Source organism: Pongo abelii, chromosome 11 (genome assembly GCF_028885655.2).
Source record: "Pongo abelii isolate AG06213 chromosome 11, NHGRI_mPonAbe1-v2.0_pri, whole genome shotgun sequence".
NCBI lineage: Eukaryota > Metazoa > Chordata > Mammalia > Primates > Hominidae > Pongo > Pongo abelii.
Genome location: NC_071996.2, coordinates 108093751 through 108109133, shown reverse-complemented (window position 1 = coordinate 108109133; position 15383 = coordinate 108093751). Strand labels below are relative to the sequence as shown.

Below are 15383 nucleotides of genomic sequence, written 5' to 3'. Positions count from 1 at the left end.
GACCGTGATCAAAATAGTATGAAGGAGAAAAGGTTTATGCAAACATTAGTGTTTTTTTTTTTTTTTTTTTGTAATGTACATGATGGCAGACTGAGGCTGGAGAAAAATTTCCCCAACCTGCTAAAGCTTTAGGGATTGACAATAAGAGAAAGGGGATATAGGAGTTAACAACTGCATATTTTGAAATTGGTGGATAAAGAGAGCTGCTTTAGCTGTTAAGGTCTTATGCAGACAATTATATTCCAGAGTCCAGAATCTGATGTTGTCCCATCCCATTCTTCCATTTCAGTAGTCACTCCAATGCTTCCTCATCAGGAACCTAGAAAGCTGCTAAGAATCCATCTCACCCAGCATCAAATTCCACAGCCCTAATGGATCCAGATATACTCAGAAATCTACAAGTCATGTCAACTTCTATGTCTTTCACTTGCCCCAAACTCTGTGCCAGGTACCATGGGAGATGAAATAAACATTTCAAACATCACGTAGTATACACAAACCAGTAGAGTTTGATAAAGTATATACATAAGAAATAAAATGGGCAGTTTATACTAAGTACTTCAAGACCTTCTATTACAGCAACAGACAGAAAAGTTCCAATTTAACTCCAAGAAACATTGAGAGACACAGGTAGAACTCCATGAAAAAATTAATAAGATAGGCCACTAGATAGATTAATAAAGAAGAAAATAGAGAGGACACAAATAAACACTATCAGAAACAACAAAGGGTATGTTACCACTAACCCCACAAAAATAAAAACAGCTATCAGAGACCACTAGAAACAACTCCATGCACATGAACTAGAAAACCTAGAAGAGATGGATAAATTCCTAGACACACACACTCTTCCAAGACTGAACCAAGAAGAAATTGATTCCCTGGACAGACCAATAATGAGCTCTGAAATGAACCAGTAATAAATATCCTAACAACAACAACAACAACAACAACAACAAAGCCCAGGACCAGATGGATTCACAGCAAATTCTACCAGATGGACAAAGAGCTGGTACCATTTCTACCAAAACGATTTCTAAAAATTGAAGAGGAGGGACTCCTCCCCATCAAATTTATGAGGCCAGCATCATCCTGATATCAAAACCTGGCAGAGACACAACAAAAAAACACTTCAGGCCAATATCCTTGATAAGCATTGATGTAAAAATCCTCAGCAAAATGCTGGCAAACTGAATCCAGCAACACATCAAAAAGCTAATCCACCAAGATCAAGTAGGCCTTATCTCTGATATGCAAGGTTGGTTCAACATACACAAATCAATAAATGTAATTCATCAGAACTAAAGACAAAAACTACATGATTATCACAATAAATGCAGAAAATAGATGCAGAAAACTACATGATTATCACAATAGATGCACAATAGATGCAGAAAAGGCTTTTGATAAAATTCAACATCCTTCCATGTTAAAAAACATGTTAAAAAACTATCAATAAACTAGGTATTGTAGGGACATACCTCAAAATGGCAAGAGCCATGTATGACAAACCCACATCCAACATCATACTGAATGGGGAAAAACTGGAAACATTCCCCTTGAAAAGAGGCACAAGACAAGAATGCCCTATCTCATCATGCCTATTCAACATAGTATGGGAAGTTCTGGCCAGAGCTATCAGGCAAGAGAAAGAAATAACGCATAACTAAATAGGAAGAGAGGAAGTCAAACTATCTCTGTTTGCAGAAGACATGATTCTGTATCTAGAAAACTCTACAGTCTCAGCCCAAAAGCTCCTTCAGCTGATAAACAAATTCACCAACATTTCAGGATAAAAAAAAAAATCAATGTTAAAAAATCACTAGCATTCCTATACATTCACAACTGCCAAGCCACAAGCCAAATCAGTAAAGCAATCACATTCGCAATTGCCACCAAAAGAATACAATACCTAGAAATACAGCTAACCAGGGAGGTGAAAGATCTCTACAATAAGACTTATGAAACAATGCTCAAAGAAATCAGAGATGACACAAATGGAAAAACATTCCATGCTCATGGATAGGAAGAATCAATATCATTAAAATGGCCATAGTGCCCAAAGCAACTTACAGATTCAATGCTATCCCTATCAAACTACCAATGACATTCTTCACAGAACTAGAAAACAACAATTTTAAAACTCAAATGGAACAAAAAAGGAACCAAACAGCCAAGGCAATTCTAAGCAAAAAGAACAAAGCTGGAAGCATCATGTTACCTGACTTCAAACTATACTATGGGGCTACAATAACCAAAACAGCATGGTACTGGTACAAAAACAGGCACATAGACCAATGGAACAGAACAGAGACCCCAGAAATAAGGCCACACATCTAGAACCACCTGTTCTTTGACAATGTTCAATAAACGGTGCTGAGATAACTGGCTAACTGTATGCAGAAGATTCAAACTGGACCATTTCCTTATATCATATACAAAAATCAACTTAAAATGGATTAAAGACTTAAAAGTAAAACCAAAACTATAAAAACCCTGGAAGACAACCTAGGTAATATCATTCTGGACATAGAAACTGGCAAAGGTTTCATGACAAAGATGCCAAAAACAATTGTAACAAAAGCAAAAATTGACACATGGGATGTAATTAAACTTAAGTGCTTCTAACAGCAAAAGAAACTTTCAACAGAGTAAACAGACAACGTGCAGAATGGGAGAAAATTTTTTCAAACTATGCACATGACAAGGGTCTAATATCCAGTATCTATGAGGAACTTAAACAAATTTACAAGAAAAAAAAACAGACAAACCCATTAAAAGTGGGCAAAGGAAATAAGCACTGTTCAAAAGAAAACACACATGAGGCCAACACACATATGAAAAAAAGCTCATCATCACTCATCATTAGAGAAATGCAAATCAAAACCACAATGGGATACCATCTCACACTGGTCAGAATGGCTATAAAAAGTCAAAAAATAATAGGTGCTGGTGAGGTTGTGTAGAAAATGGAAAGCCGTATGGTGATTCCTCAAAAACCTAAAAACAGAACTGTCATTGAACCCAGCAATCCCATTACTGGGTATATACTCAAAGGAATATAAATCATTCTACCATAAAGACACATTCATGTATATATTCATTGCAACACTATTCACAATAGCAAAGAAATGGAATCAACCTAGATGCCCATCAATCACAGACTGGATACAGAAAATGTGGTACGTGTATATCGTGGAATACTATTCAGCCATAAAAAAGAACAAGATCATGTCCTTTGTGGGAACGTGGATGGAACTAGAGGCCATCATCCTTAGCAAACTTAAGCAGGAACAGAAAACCGAACACTGCATGTTCTTGCTTATAATTGGGAGCTAAATGACGAGATCACATGGACAAAAAGAGGAGACACTGGGGCCTACTTGACAGAAGTAGGTGAGAGGAGGGAGAGGATCAGAAAAAACAGCTATTGGGTACTAGGTTTAGTACACAGGTGATAAAATAATCTGCACAACAAACTCCCTTGACACAACTTCACCTATATAATAAACCTGTATGTGTACTTCTGAATCTAAAAGAAAAGTTAAAAACAAAACAAAACAAATGAAAAGTACAAATAGATATATGCAAGGGACACACAACTCTGAAAAATCAGTATACAAATAAGTGATTTCACTCAGGTACTACGACAAAGATGAAACTTAAAAATAAAACTAGTAAAAAAAAGAGAAAAATAGAAATGTAACAAGAATTTTTATGAATTAAAACTTAATAAATTTCTTGTAGAAATATTGAATATAATCTCTATCTTTAATTTTTAAATTTTTATGAATATATAGTAGGTATATATATATTTATAGGGTACATGAGCTATTTTGATACAGGCATACAATGTGTAATAATCACATTAGAGTAAATGGGATATGCATCACCTGAAGCATTTATCATTTCTTTGTGTTACAGACAGGCCAATTATACTCTTTTAATTATTTTTAAGTGTACAATAAATTATGGTTGACTGTAGTTATCCTGTTGTGATGTCAAATACTAGATCTTACTCATTCTATCCCCACTACCCCCAATCCTTCCCAACCAGTGGTAGCCATCATTGTACTCTCCATCTCCATGAGTTAAATTGTTTTAATTTTTAGCTCTCATGAATGAGAGAGAACATGTGAAGTTTATCTTTGTATGCCTGGCTTATTTCACTTAACACAATGTCTTCCTATCCATGTTGCAAATGATAGGCTTTCGTTCTTTTTTATGTCTGAATAATGCACTGTGTATATGTACTACATTTTCTTTATCCATCCGTTGATGAATCCTTGGGTTGCTTCTGAATCTTGGCTATTGTTAATACTGCTGCAATAAACATGAGAGTGCAGACATTTCTTCAACATACTGATTTGATTTTCTTTGGATAAATACCCAGTAGCGAGACTGCTACATCATATGGTAGTTCTATTTTTGTTTCTTTTAAGGAATCTCCTAGTGTTCTCCATAGTGGTTGTACTAATTTACATTCTGACCAACAGTGTATGAATGTTCCCCTTTCTCCACATCCTCAACAGCATTTGTTATTGTCTGTCTTTTGAAAAAAAGCCATTTTTACTGAGGTGAAACATCTCATTGTAATGTCAATTTGCATTTCACCAATGATCAATAATTGATATGTCCCCATGCAAATCTTATCTTGAATTGTAGCTCCCATAATCCCCACATGTCACAGGAGGGACCTGGTAGAGGTAACTGAATCATGGGGGTGGGTTTTTCCCATGCTGTTCTCATGAGAGCGAATAAGTCTCACAAGATCTGATGGTTTTATAAAGGGCAGTTCCCCTGCACACACACTCTTGCCTGCCACCACGTAACATACCTTTGCTCCTCCTTCGCCTTCTGCCATAATTGTGAAGCCTCCCCAGACATATAGAACCGTGAGTTCATTGAACCTCTTTTTCTTTATAAATTACCCAGTCTTGGGTATTTCTTCACAGCAGTATGAAAATAGACTAATGCAATGATGTTGAGCACATTTTTACTTATCTGTTTACCATTTGTATGTCTTTTTAGAAATGACTATTCAAATCTTTTGCCCTTTTAAAAATCAGATAATTAGATTTTATTCCCATAAAATTGTTTGAGCTCCTTATATATTCTGGTTCTTAATCCTGTCTGACAAATAGTTTGCAAATATTTTCTACCATTTTGTGGGTTTTCTCTTCACTTTGTTGAGTATTTCCGTTGTTGTGCAGCTTTTTAACTTGATGTAATCCCATTTGTCTATTTTTGCTTTGGTTGCCTGTGCTTGTGACGTATTACTCAATAAATCTTTTCCCAGAACAATGTTCTCAAGAGTTTCCTCAATGTTTTCTTTTAGTATCAAATAGTTTCATAGCTTGAGGTCTTAGATTTAAGTCTTTAATCCATTTTGATTTGATTTTCATATATGGCAAGAGAGAGGGGTCTAGTTTCATTCTTCTACATATAAATATCCAGTTTTCTCAGCACTAGTTATTGAAGAGACTATCTTTTCCCCAGTGTATGTTCTTGGTACCTTTGTCAAAAGTGAGTTCACTGTAGATTTGTGGATTTCTTTCTAGGTTCCCTATTTTGTTCCATTGGTCTATGTGTCTGTTTTTATGCCAGTACCATACTGTTTTGGTTACCAAAGCTCTGTAGAATAATTTGAAGTCAGGTGGTATGATTCCTCCAGTTTTGTTCTTTTTGTTCCAGATGGCTTTGACTATTCTGGGTCATTTGTGGTTCCACATGAATTTTAGGATTTTTTTTTCCCTATTTTTTTGAAGAATGTCATAAGCGCTTTGACAGGGGTTGTATCGCATCTGCAGTTTGCTTTGGGCAGAACGTACATTTTAGCAATATTGATTCTTCCAATCCATGAACATGGAGTAGCTTTCATTTTTTGTGTCCTCTTCAATTTCGCACATCAATGTTTCATAGTATGATAGTAGCTGTGGGTCTGCCATATGTGGCTTTTATTGTGTTGAGGTATGTTCCTTCTATACTCAGTTATTTTTAGTGTTTTTATCATGAAGGATGTTGAATTTTATTAAGTGCTTTTTCAGCATCAATTGAAATGACCACATGGTTTGTCCTTCATTCTGCTAGTATAATGTATCACTTTGATTGATTTGTATGTGGTGAACCATCCTTGCCTTGCATCACTGGTATAAATCCCACTTGGTCATAATGAATGATCTTTTAATGTGCTGTTCAATTCAGTTTGCTGGGATTTTTGAGGACTTTATCATCAATGTTCATCAGGGATATTGGCCTGTAGCTTTCTTTTTTGATTTGTATTTGTCTGCTTTTGGTATCAGGGCAATATTGGCCTCAAATAATGAGTTTGAAAGTATTCCCTCCTCCTTTATTTTTTAGAATAGTTTGGGTAGGGCTGGTATTCTTCCTTAAATGTTTGGTGAAATTCAGTACAGAAGCCACCACGTCCCAGGCTTTTCTTTGCTAAGAGATTTTGTTTTATTAGGGCTTCAATTTCATTAGTTGTTATTCGTCTGTTCAAGTTCTGGATTTCCTCACGGTTCAATCTTTGTAGGTTCTAGGAATTTATCCATTTCTTCTAGTTTTCCAATTTATTGGTATAGAGTTGCTCATAGTAGTCACTAACGATCCTTTGAATTTCTGCAGTAACAGTTGTAATGTCTTTTTTCATCTCTGATTTTATTTGTTTAGGTCTTCTCTTTTTCTCTTAGGCAAAAGGTTTGTCAATTTTATCTTTTCAAAAAACCAACTTTTTGTTACCTTGGTCTTTTGTAATTTTTTTGTTTCCATTTTATTTACTTCAGCTCTCATCTTTATTATTTCTTTTCATCTAATTTATGCTTTCATTTTTGCTTTTCTACTTTTTTACATGCATTATTAAGTTGTTTATTTGAAGATGGCTGTAGACTTTTCTCTTAATACTGCTCTCTCTGTGTCCCATAAGTTTTGGTATGTTCTGTTTCCATTTTCTTTTGTTTCAAGGAATTTTTAAATTTCCTTTTTTCTTCATTGACTCAATAGCCATTTAGGAGCATATTGTTTAATTTCCATGTGTTTGTATAGTTTCTACAGTTCCTCTTATTATTGATTTCTAGTTTTATTCCATTGTTGTCAGAGAAGATGCTTGATATTATTTCATTGTTTTTGAAAGTTTTAAGATGTGTTTTGTGACCTAACATACAGTCTATCCTTGAGAATGATCCATATGCTGAGGAAAAGAAAGTGTATTCTACAGCCATTGGATGAAATGTTCTATAAATATCTATTAAGTACATTTGTTATATAGTGCAGATTAAGCACAGTGTTTCTTTGTTGATACTCTGGATGATCTGTCCAATGCTGGAAGCAGAGCGAAGTCTCCAGCTATTAACATATTGGGGTCTCTATCTTTCACTGCAGTAATATTTGCTTTATATATCCAGGTACTCCACTGTTGGGTGCATGTATATTTACAACTGTGATATCCTCTTGCTGAATTGATCCCTTTATCATTATATAATAACTTTGTCTCTTTTTATAGTTTTTGTCTTGAAATCTAGTTTGTCTTATAAAAGTATAGCTATTCCTGTTCTTTTTTGCTTTCAATTTGCATGGAATATCTCTTTCTATCCCCTATTTTCAGTCTATGTATATCTTTATACGTAAACTGTGTTTCTTGCAGGCAAGAGTTGTTTTTTTGAGACAGGGTCTCCCTCTGTCACCTAGGCTGGAGTATAATGGCATGATTTTAGCTCACTGCAACCTCCACCTCATGGGCTTCAGCCATCCTCCCAACCTCAGCCTCCTGAGTAGCTGGTACTACAGGCACATGCCACCACACCTGGCTAATTTATTTTTTTTGTTTTGTTTTTTCTGGTAGACAGGATTTTGCCATGTTGCCCAGACTAGTCTCAAACTCCTGGCTGAAGTGATCTGCCCACCTCCCAAAGTACAGGGATTACAGGCATTAGCTATCTCGCTGGCCACAACTCTTACTTTTCTATCCACCTAGCAAATCTGTCTTTTGATTGCAGAGTTTAGTCTATTTACATTCAATGTTATTACTGGTAAGTAAGGACTTACATCTCGCCATTTTGTTATTTGTTTTCTGGTGGTTTTGTGGTCTCCTCCTTCCTTCTTTCCTTCCTGTTTTCGTTTTAGTGAAAGTGATTTTCTCTGGAGGTATGTTTTAATTTCATGCCTCTTTTTGTGTATCTGTTGTAGGTTTTTTTATTTGAGGTTACCATGAGGCTTGAAAATAATATCTTACAGCCCACTATTTTAAACTGATGACAACACTGTTTGCATAAACAGACTAACAAGCAAAGAAGAAACTAATAAAAACTGTAGGCTTTAACTTCGTGTCCCCTGCTTTTTAACTCTTGGTTGTTTTTATATATATATTACATACTGTCTATTTCTTGAAAAGTTGTTCTAGTTATTTTAATAGGTTCATCTTTTAGACTTTCTACTCAAGATATGAGTTCATGCATCATAATTACAGTGTCATAATACTTTGTGTTTGTCTTTACACTTATGATTACCAGTGAGGTTTGTACCTTCAGATGATTTCTTATTGCTTATTAATGTCTTTTAATTTCATATTGAAAAACTCTCTTCAGCACTTCTTATAGAACTGGTCTGGTGTTGATGAAATCCCTTGGATTTTATTTCTCCTTTATGTTTGAAGGATACTTTCACTGGATATACTATCTAGGATTATATATATATATTTTTTTTTTTCTTTCTCCTTCAGCACTTTAAATACATTACGTCCCTCTCTCCTGGCCTGTCAAGTTTTCACTGAAAAGTCTGCTGCCAGATGTACTGGAGCACAATTGCATTTTGTTTCATTTCTTTCACTACCTTCAGAACATTTCTCTATTCTTTATTATTATTATTATTATACTTCAGTTTCTGGGATGCATTTGCAGAATGTGCAGGTTTGTTACATAGGTAAAAACGTGCCATGGTGGTTTGCTGCACCCATCAACCCATCATTTACATTACGTATTTCTCCTAATGTTATCCCTCCCCTACGCTCTCACCCCACAACAGGCCCTGGTGTGTGATATTCCCATCCCTGTGTCCATGTGTTCTCATTGTTCAACTGCCACTTATGAGTGAGAATATGCGGTGTTTGGTTTTCTGTTCCTGTGTTAGTTTGCTGAGAATGATGGTTTCCAGCTTCATCCATGTCCCGGCAGAGGACATGAACTCATCCTTTTTTATAGCTGCACGGTAGTCTATGGTGTATATGTGCCACATTTTCTTTATCCAGTCTATCATTGATGGGCATTTGGGTTAGTTCCAAGTCTTTGCTATTGTGAATAGTGTTGCAATAGACATACATGTGCATGTATCTTTAGAGTAGAATGATTTATAATCCTTTGGGTATATACCCAGTAATGAGATTGCTGGGACAAATGGTATTTCTGGTTCTAGATCCTTGAGGAATTGCCACACTGTCTTCCACAATGGTTGAACTAATTTACACTCCCACCAACAGTGTAAAAGCGTTCCTATTTCTCCACATCCTCTCCAGCATCTGTTGTTTCCTGACTTTTTAATGATCGTCAAACTGACATGACATGGTATCTCATTGTGGTTTTGATTTGCATTTCTCTAATGACCATTGATGATGAGCTTTTGTTCATATGTTTATTTGGCCACATAAATGTCTTCTATTGAGAAGTGCCTGTTCATATCCTTTGCCCACTTTTTGATGGGGTTTTTTTTTTTGTAAATCTGTTTAAGTTCCTCGTAGATTATAAACTACAGGCAAAACGAATCCAGCAGTACATTAACAATCTTATCCACTACAATCAAGTCGGCTTCATCCCTAGGATGCAAGTCTTGTTCAACATATGCAAATCAATAAACATAATCCATCACATAAACAAAACCAATGACAAAACCACATGATTATCTCAATAGATGCAAAAAAGGCCTTTGATAAAATTCAACACCCTTTCATGCTAAAAACTCTCAATAAACTATGTATTGATGGAATGTATCTCAAAATAATAAGAGCTATTTATGACAAACCCACAGCCAATATCATACTAAATGGGAAAAAGCTGGAAGCATTCCCTTTGAGAACTGGCACAAGACAAGGATGCCCTCACCACTCCCATTCAACACAGTATTGGAAGTTCTGGCTGCAGCATTCAGGCAAGAGAAAGAAATAAAGGGTATTCAAATAGGAAGAGAGGAAGTCAAATTGTCTCTGTTTGCACATGACATGATTGTATATTTAGAAAACCCCATTGTCTCAGCCCCAAATCTCCTCAAGTTGATAAGCACCTTCAGCAAAGTATCAGGATACAAAAATCAATGTGCAAGATTCAAGCATTCCTATACACCAATAATAGAAAGCCAAATCATGAGTGAACTCCCATTCACAATTGCTAAAAAGAGAATAAAATACCTAGGTATACAACTTACAAGGGATGTGAAGGACCTCTTCAAGGAAAACTACAAACCACTGCTCAAGGAAATAAGAGAGGACACAAGTAAATGGAAAAACATTCCATGCTCATGGATAGGAAGAATCAATACTGTGAAAACGGCCATACTGCCCAAAGTAATTTATAGATTCAATGCTGTCCCCATCAAGCTACCAATGACTTTCTTCACAGAATAAGAAAAACCAATTTAAATTTCATATGGAACCAAAAAAGAGCCCAAATAGCCAAGACAATCCTAAGCAAAAAGAACAAAGCTGGAGGTATCACTCTACCTGACTTAAACTATAGTACAAGGCTACAGTAACAAAAACAGCATGGTACTGGTACTGAAACAGATATATAGACCAATGAAACAGAACAGAGGCCTCAGAAGCGACACCACACATCTACAACCATCTGATCTTTAACAAACCTGACAAAAACAAGAAATGGGGAAAGGATTTCCTATTTAATAAATACTGTTGGGAAAACTGGCTAGCCATATGAAGAAAACTGAAACTGGACCCCTTCCTTATACCTTATACAAAAATTAACTCAAGATGGATTAAAGACTTAAATGTAAGACCTAAAACCATAAAAACCCTAGAAGAAATCCTAGGTAATACCATTCAGGACATAGGCATGGGCAAAGACTTCATGACTAAAACACCAAAAGCAATGGCAACAAAAGCCAAAATTGACAAACGGGATCTAATTAAACTAAAGAGCTTCTGCACAGCAAAAGAAACTATCATCAGAGTGAACAGGCAACCTACAGAATGGGAGAAAACTTCTGCAATCTATCTATCTGACAAAGGGCACTATTCTTGACCTTTGGGAGTTCGATTATTAAATGCCTTGAGGTCGTTGTTGGACTAAATCTGCTTGGTGTTATGTAACACTCTTGTACTTAAACCCTGATATATTTTTCTAGGTTAGGAAAGTTCTGTTATTATCCATTTGAATAAACTTTTTACCTAGATCTCTGTTTGTCTCTCTCTCTCTCTACTGACTTTTTGAGGCCACTAACTCTTAAATTTGCCCTTTTGTAGATATGTGGCGTTATTTCTGAGGGCTCTGTTCTGTTCCATTGATCTATATCTCTGTTTTGGTACCAGTACCATGCTGTTTTGGTTACTGTAGCCTTATAGTATAGTTTGAAGTCAGGTAGCGTGATGCCTCCGGCTTTGTTCTTTTGGCTTAGGATTGACTTGGCGATGGGGGCTCTTTTTTGGTTCCATATGAACTTTAAAGTAGTTTTTTCCAATTCTGTGAAGAAAGTCATTCGTAGCTTGATGGGGACGGCATTGAATCTATAAATTACCTTGGGCAGTATGGCCATTTTCACGATATTGATTCTTCCTACCCACGAGCATGGAATGTTCTTCCATTTGTTTGTATCCTCTTTTATTTCATTGAGCAGTGGTTTCTAGTTCTCCTTGAAGAGGTCCTTCACGTCCCTTATAAGTTGGATTCCTAAGTATTTTATTCTCTTTTTAGCAATTGTGAACGGGAGTTCACTCATGATTCGGCTCTCTGTTTGTCTGTTATTGGTGTATAAGAATGCTTGTGATTTTTGCACATTGATTTTGTATCCTGAGACTTTGCTGAAGTTGCTTATCAGCTTAAGGAGATTTTGGGCTGAGACAATGGGGTTTTCTAGATATACAATCATGTGGACTACAACCAGGGACAATTTGATTTCCTCTTTTCCTAATTGAATACCCTTTAATGGGTGCAGCACACCAGCATGGCACATGTATACATATGTAACTAACCTGCACATTGTGCACATGTACCCTAAAACTTAAACTATAATAATAATAAAAAAAAATTTGCCCTTTTGAGGCTACTTTCTAGATCTTATAGGTGTGCTTGGATTTTTTTCTTTACTTGTCTCTTCCAACTTTGTATTTTTAAATATCCTGTCTTTAAGCCTACTAATTCTATCTTCTGCTTAATCAGTTTTGCTTTTGAGAGACTCCAATGCATGCTTCAGTATGCCAACTGCATTTTCCACCTCTAGAATTTCTGCTTAAGTTTTTATAATTATTTCAATCTCTTAGTGAAATTTATCTGATAGGATTCTGAATTCCTTCTCTGTGCTGTCCTCAATTTCACTGATCTTCCTCAGAACAGCTATTTTGAATTCTGTGTCTGAAAAATTACACATCTCTGTCACTCCAGGATTAGTCACTGGTGCTTTATTTGTTTGGTGAGATCATGTTTTCGTAGATGGCCTTGATGCTTATGGATGTTCATCAGTGTCAGGGCATTGTAGAGTTAGGTATTTATTGTAGCCTTCACAGTCTTGGCTTGTTTGTACCTACCCTTCTTAGGAAGGCTTACCAAGTACTCCAAGGGAACTGATGCTGTGATATAAATCTTTAGTCACTGCAGCCATATCTGCATTTGGGGAACCCTCAGTCCAATAATACCATGGCTTTTGCACACTCGTACAGGTACCATCTTGGTGGTCTTGGATAAGATCTGGGAGAAGTCCCTGGATACCAGGCAGAGACTCTTGTTCTCTTCCCTCACTTTGCCCCCCAAAAGAGTCAGTCTTTCTCTGTGCTGAGCTGCCTGGAGCTGGAGAGGGATAACATGAGCACACCTGTGGCCACCATCACTGAGTCTGCACTGTGTCAGACCTGAAGCCAGCACAGCACTGGGTCTCTCCAAAGACCCACAGTGACCACTGTCTGGCTACTGTGAATGTTCACTCAAGGCCCAAGGGCTCTTCAGTGAGCAGGTGGGAAACCCAGACAGGCTGTGTCCCCTTCAGGGTAATGAAGTCTTCCTTGATCCAGGGTACCTCCAGGAATGCTGTCCGGAAGCCAGCACCTGGAGTCAGAAACCTTAGGAATCTAGCTGGTGCTGTATTCTACTGCAGCTGTGCTGGCACTCAAGCCACATGACAAAGTCCTCCCCACTCTTCCCTGTCCTTTCTTCATGCAGAAGGAGTTTCCCTGCAGCCACCAGCGACCCAGGCCCAGGGCAGGTACTGCCTGGCTACTGCAGATGTTCCCTCGAGGCCCATGGGCTTTTCAGGCAGCTTGTGGTGAATGTTTCCAGGTCTGTGTCTCTCCCTTCAGGGCAGTGGGCTCCCGTCTGGCCCATAGCAGGTCCAGAAATAATGTCCAGGAGCCAAAGCCTGGACTCAGGGTCCCCATTTGCTGCTCCACTTCGCTGTGGCTGAGCTGGTGAGTAAAGGAAAAGTCCCCTTTACTCTTCCTTCTCCTTTCCTCAAGCATAAGGAGTCTTTCCCTGTAGCCAAGAAAGGCGAGAATGCGCTGGGCTACACCTGAAGCTAGCACGCCTCTGAGTCTCAACCAAGGCCCATGGCAAGTACTAACTGGCTACAGCTGATGTTTATTCAAGGCCCAACGGCTCCTTAATGATGCATTTTGCCAGGACTAGATCCTTCCCTTCAAGGCATCGGGTTCCCTTCTGGCCCAAGGTGTGTTTAGAAATGTCACCTGGGAACCAGGGCCAGGAATGGAGGCCTCAAGACTGCCCAGTGCCCTATCATACTGTGGCTGAGCTGGTATCTAAGTTGTAATAGAAAGTCTTCTTTACTCTCCCCCCACCTCCTCAAGCAGGATGGATTCTCCCCTAGAGCTGCGAGTTGTGCTGCCTGGGGCTAGGGCAGGAGTGATGGCAAGCACTCCCTTGGCTGTTCCTCTGGTGTCTCCCTAGGTGGCCTGCGCCTCCAATTCCACTGACTCTGAGCCCAGCACATCACTGGGACTTCCCCAGGAATTGCAGTCCTTGTGGCCTAGACTGCCTTTCAAGTTTATTTAGAACCCCGGAGTGCTTTAGCTTGCTGTGGTGGGGCTGGCAGAAGCTCAGGGGATGGACCATTCCCCACCAGCCAGGGCTGGTCCAAATGCTCCCTCCATGAGTGCCACCTGAATTCTGCCCCTTGTTGCTTTCTGCTGTGACAGGCAGCACTGAGTTCCAACGCCAAGTCCCAAAGGAACTGTGTTCTCTCTCCCTCAAGCATACAGATTCTCTCCTGGTGCCGAGCAGGCGCTGCTGGGGGATGAGGGAGTAGTGGTGCGGGCAATTCAAGACTGTCCTTCCTACCCTCTCCAGTGCCTCTTTCTTTTCTATGATATTAAAATCAAATAGTGGGATCGCTCGCCTGATTTTTGATTCTTATGAAGGTACTTTCTTGAGTGGATAGTTGTTCTGTTGTTCCCACAGGGAGGACAATTGCTGAAGGATTCTATTCCACAATCCTGCTCCCAGTATAGTCAATATCAATATCTTTTCATGTGACTATATATCCCAAGATAATTATATACATTTAAAAATGGCATCCTTAGCATTTTAAGTCACCTAAAGTAATGTGATTTCAAATTGCGTTTTAAGTCACCTAAAGTAATGAGGTTTCAAATTATAGAGAGAATTTATCCTATCTCATTGGTTCAATGACATTCTTCCAAAAAAAGTCTTCTGTTGTAGAAGCACTAATTTGGCAATAAACGTCATTTAAAAAATTTTAATTTAAATTCAGAAATGTATGATGTTCAATATGTTTATATAAAATATATGTATTTTACAAATGAAGGAAGCTTTGAAGAATAGTAAAATAGTGGTATCTGTTTATAAATTAATAATTTTTAATATCATTGCCCAAACAATTTTTAATGCAATTTTCTAGTAAGTCAGTGTTATGTACAGGTCTAATTTCCTGGTGCAATATGCACTTTAATAATTTTCCTTTATGAGAACAGCATAATACAATAACAATACAACCAAAGAAAATAAGACATGTTTAGCTCCTCATGATACAAAATGTTTTTGAACTGATTACATTTTCTTTCAGGTAATAAACTTGTTCATCAGTGAAGTGTGAGCATGTACTTTTGTAATCCATTTAAACATAAAATACAATAAAATGTTATACCTTGAGTCCCGTAACCAAATTTTAATTGAAAAAGTTATTTCGTATGCTATAAGTTTTTA

At 37.6% G+C, this 15383-nt stretch overlaps 1 protein-coding gene and 1 long non-coding RNA gene across 9 annotated transcripts in view; both read right to left on the bottom strand.

The window, feature by feature from the left end:
* PARD3B (par-3 family cell polarity regulator beta) overlaps window positions 1–15383 on the bottom strand; it is a 1076689-nt gene that overhangs the window by 812740 nt on the left and 248566 nt on the right. The gene's annotated exons all lie outside the window — the stretch shown is intronic.
* On the bottom strand, window positions 6659–14911 carry LOC134759614 (uncharacterized). The gene is made up of 2 exons (XR_010136080.1): window positions 14791–14911; window positions 6659–14753 (listed from the first exon to the last, which is right to left on the bottom strand). It is a non-coding gene; the product is annotated as an uncharacterized LOC134759614 (long non-coding RNA).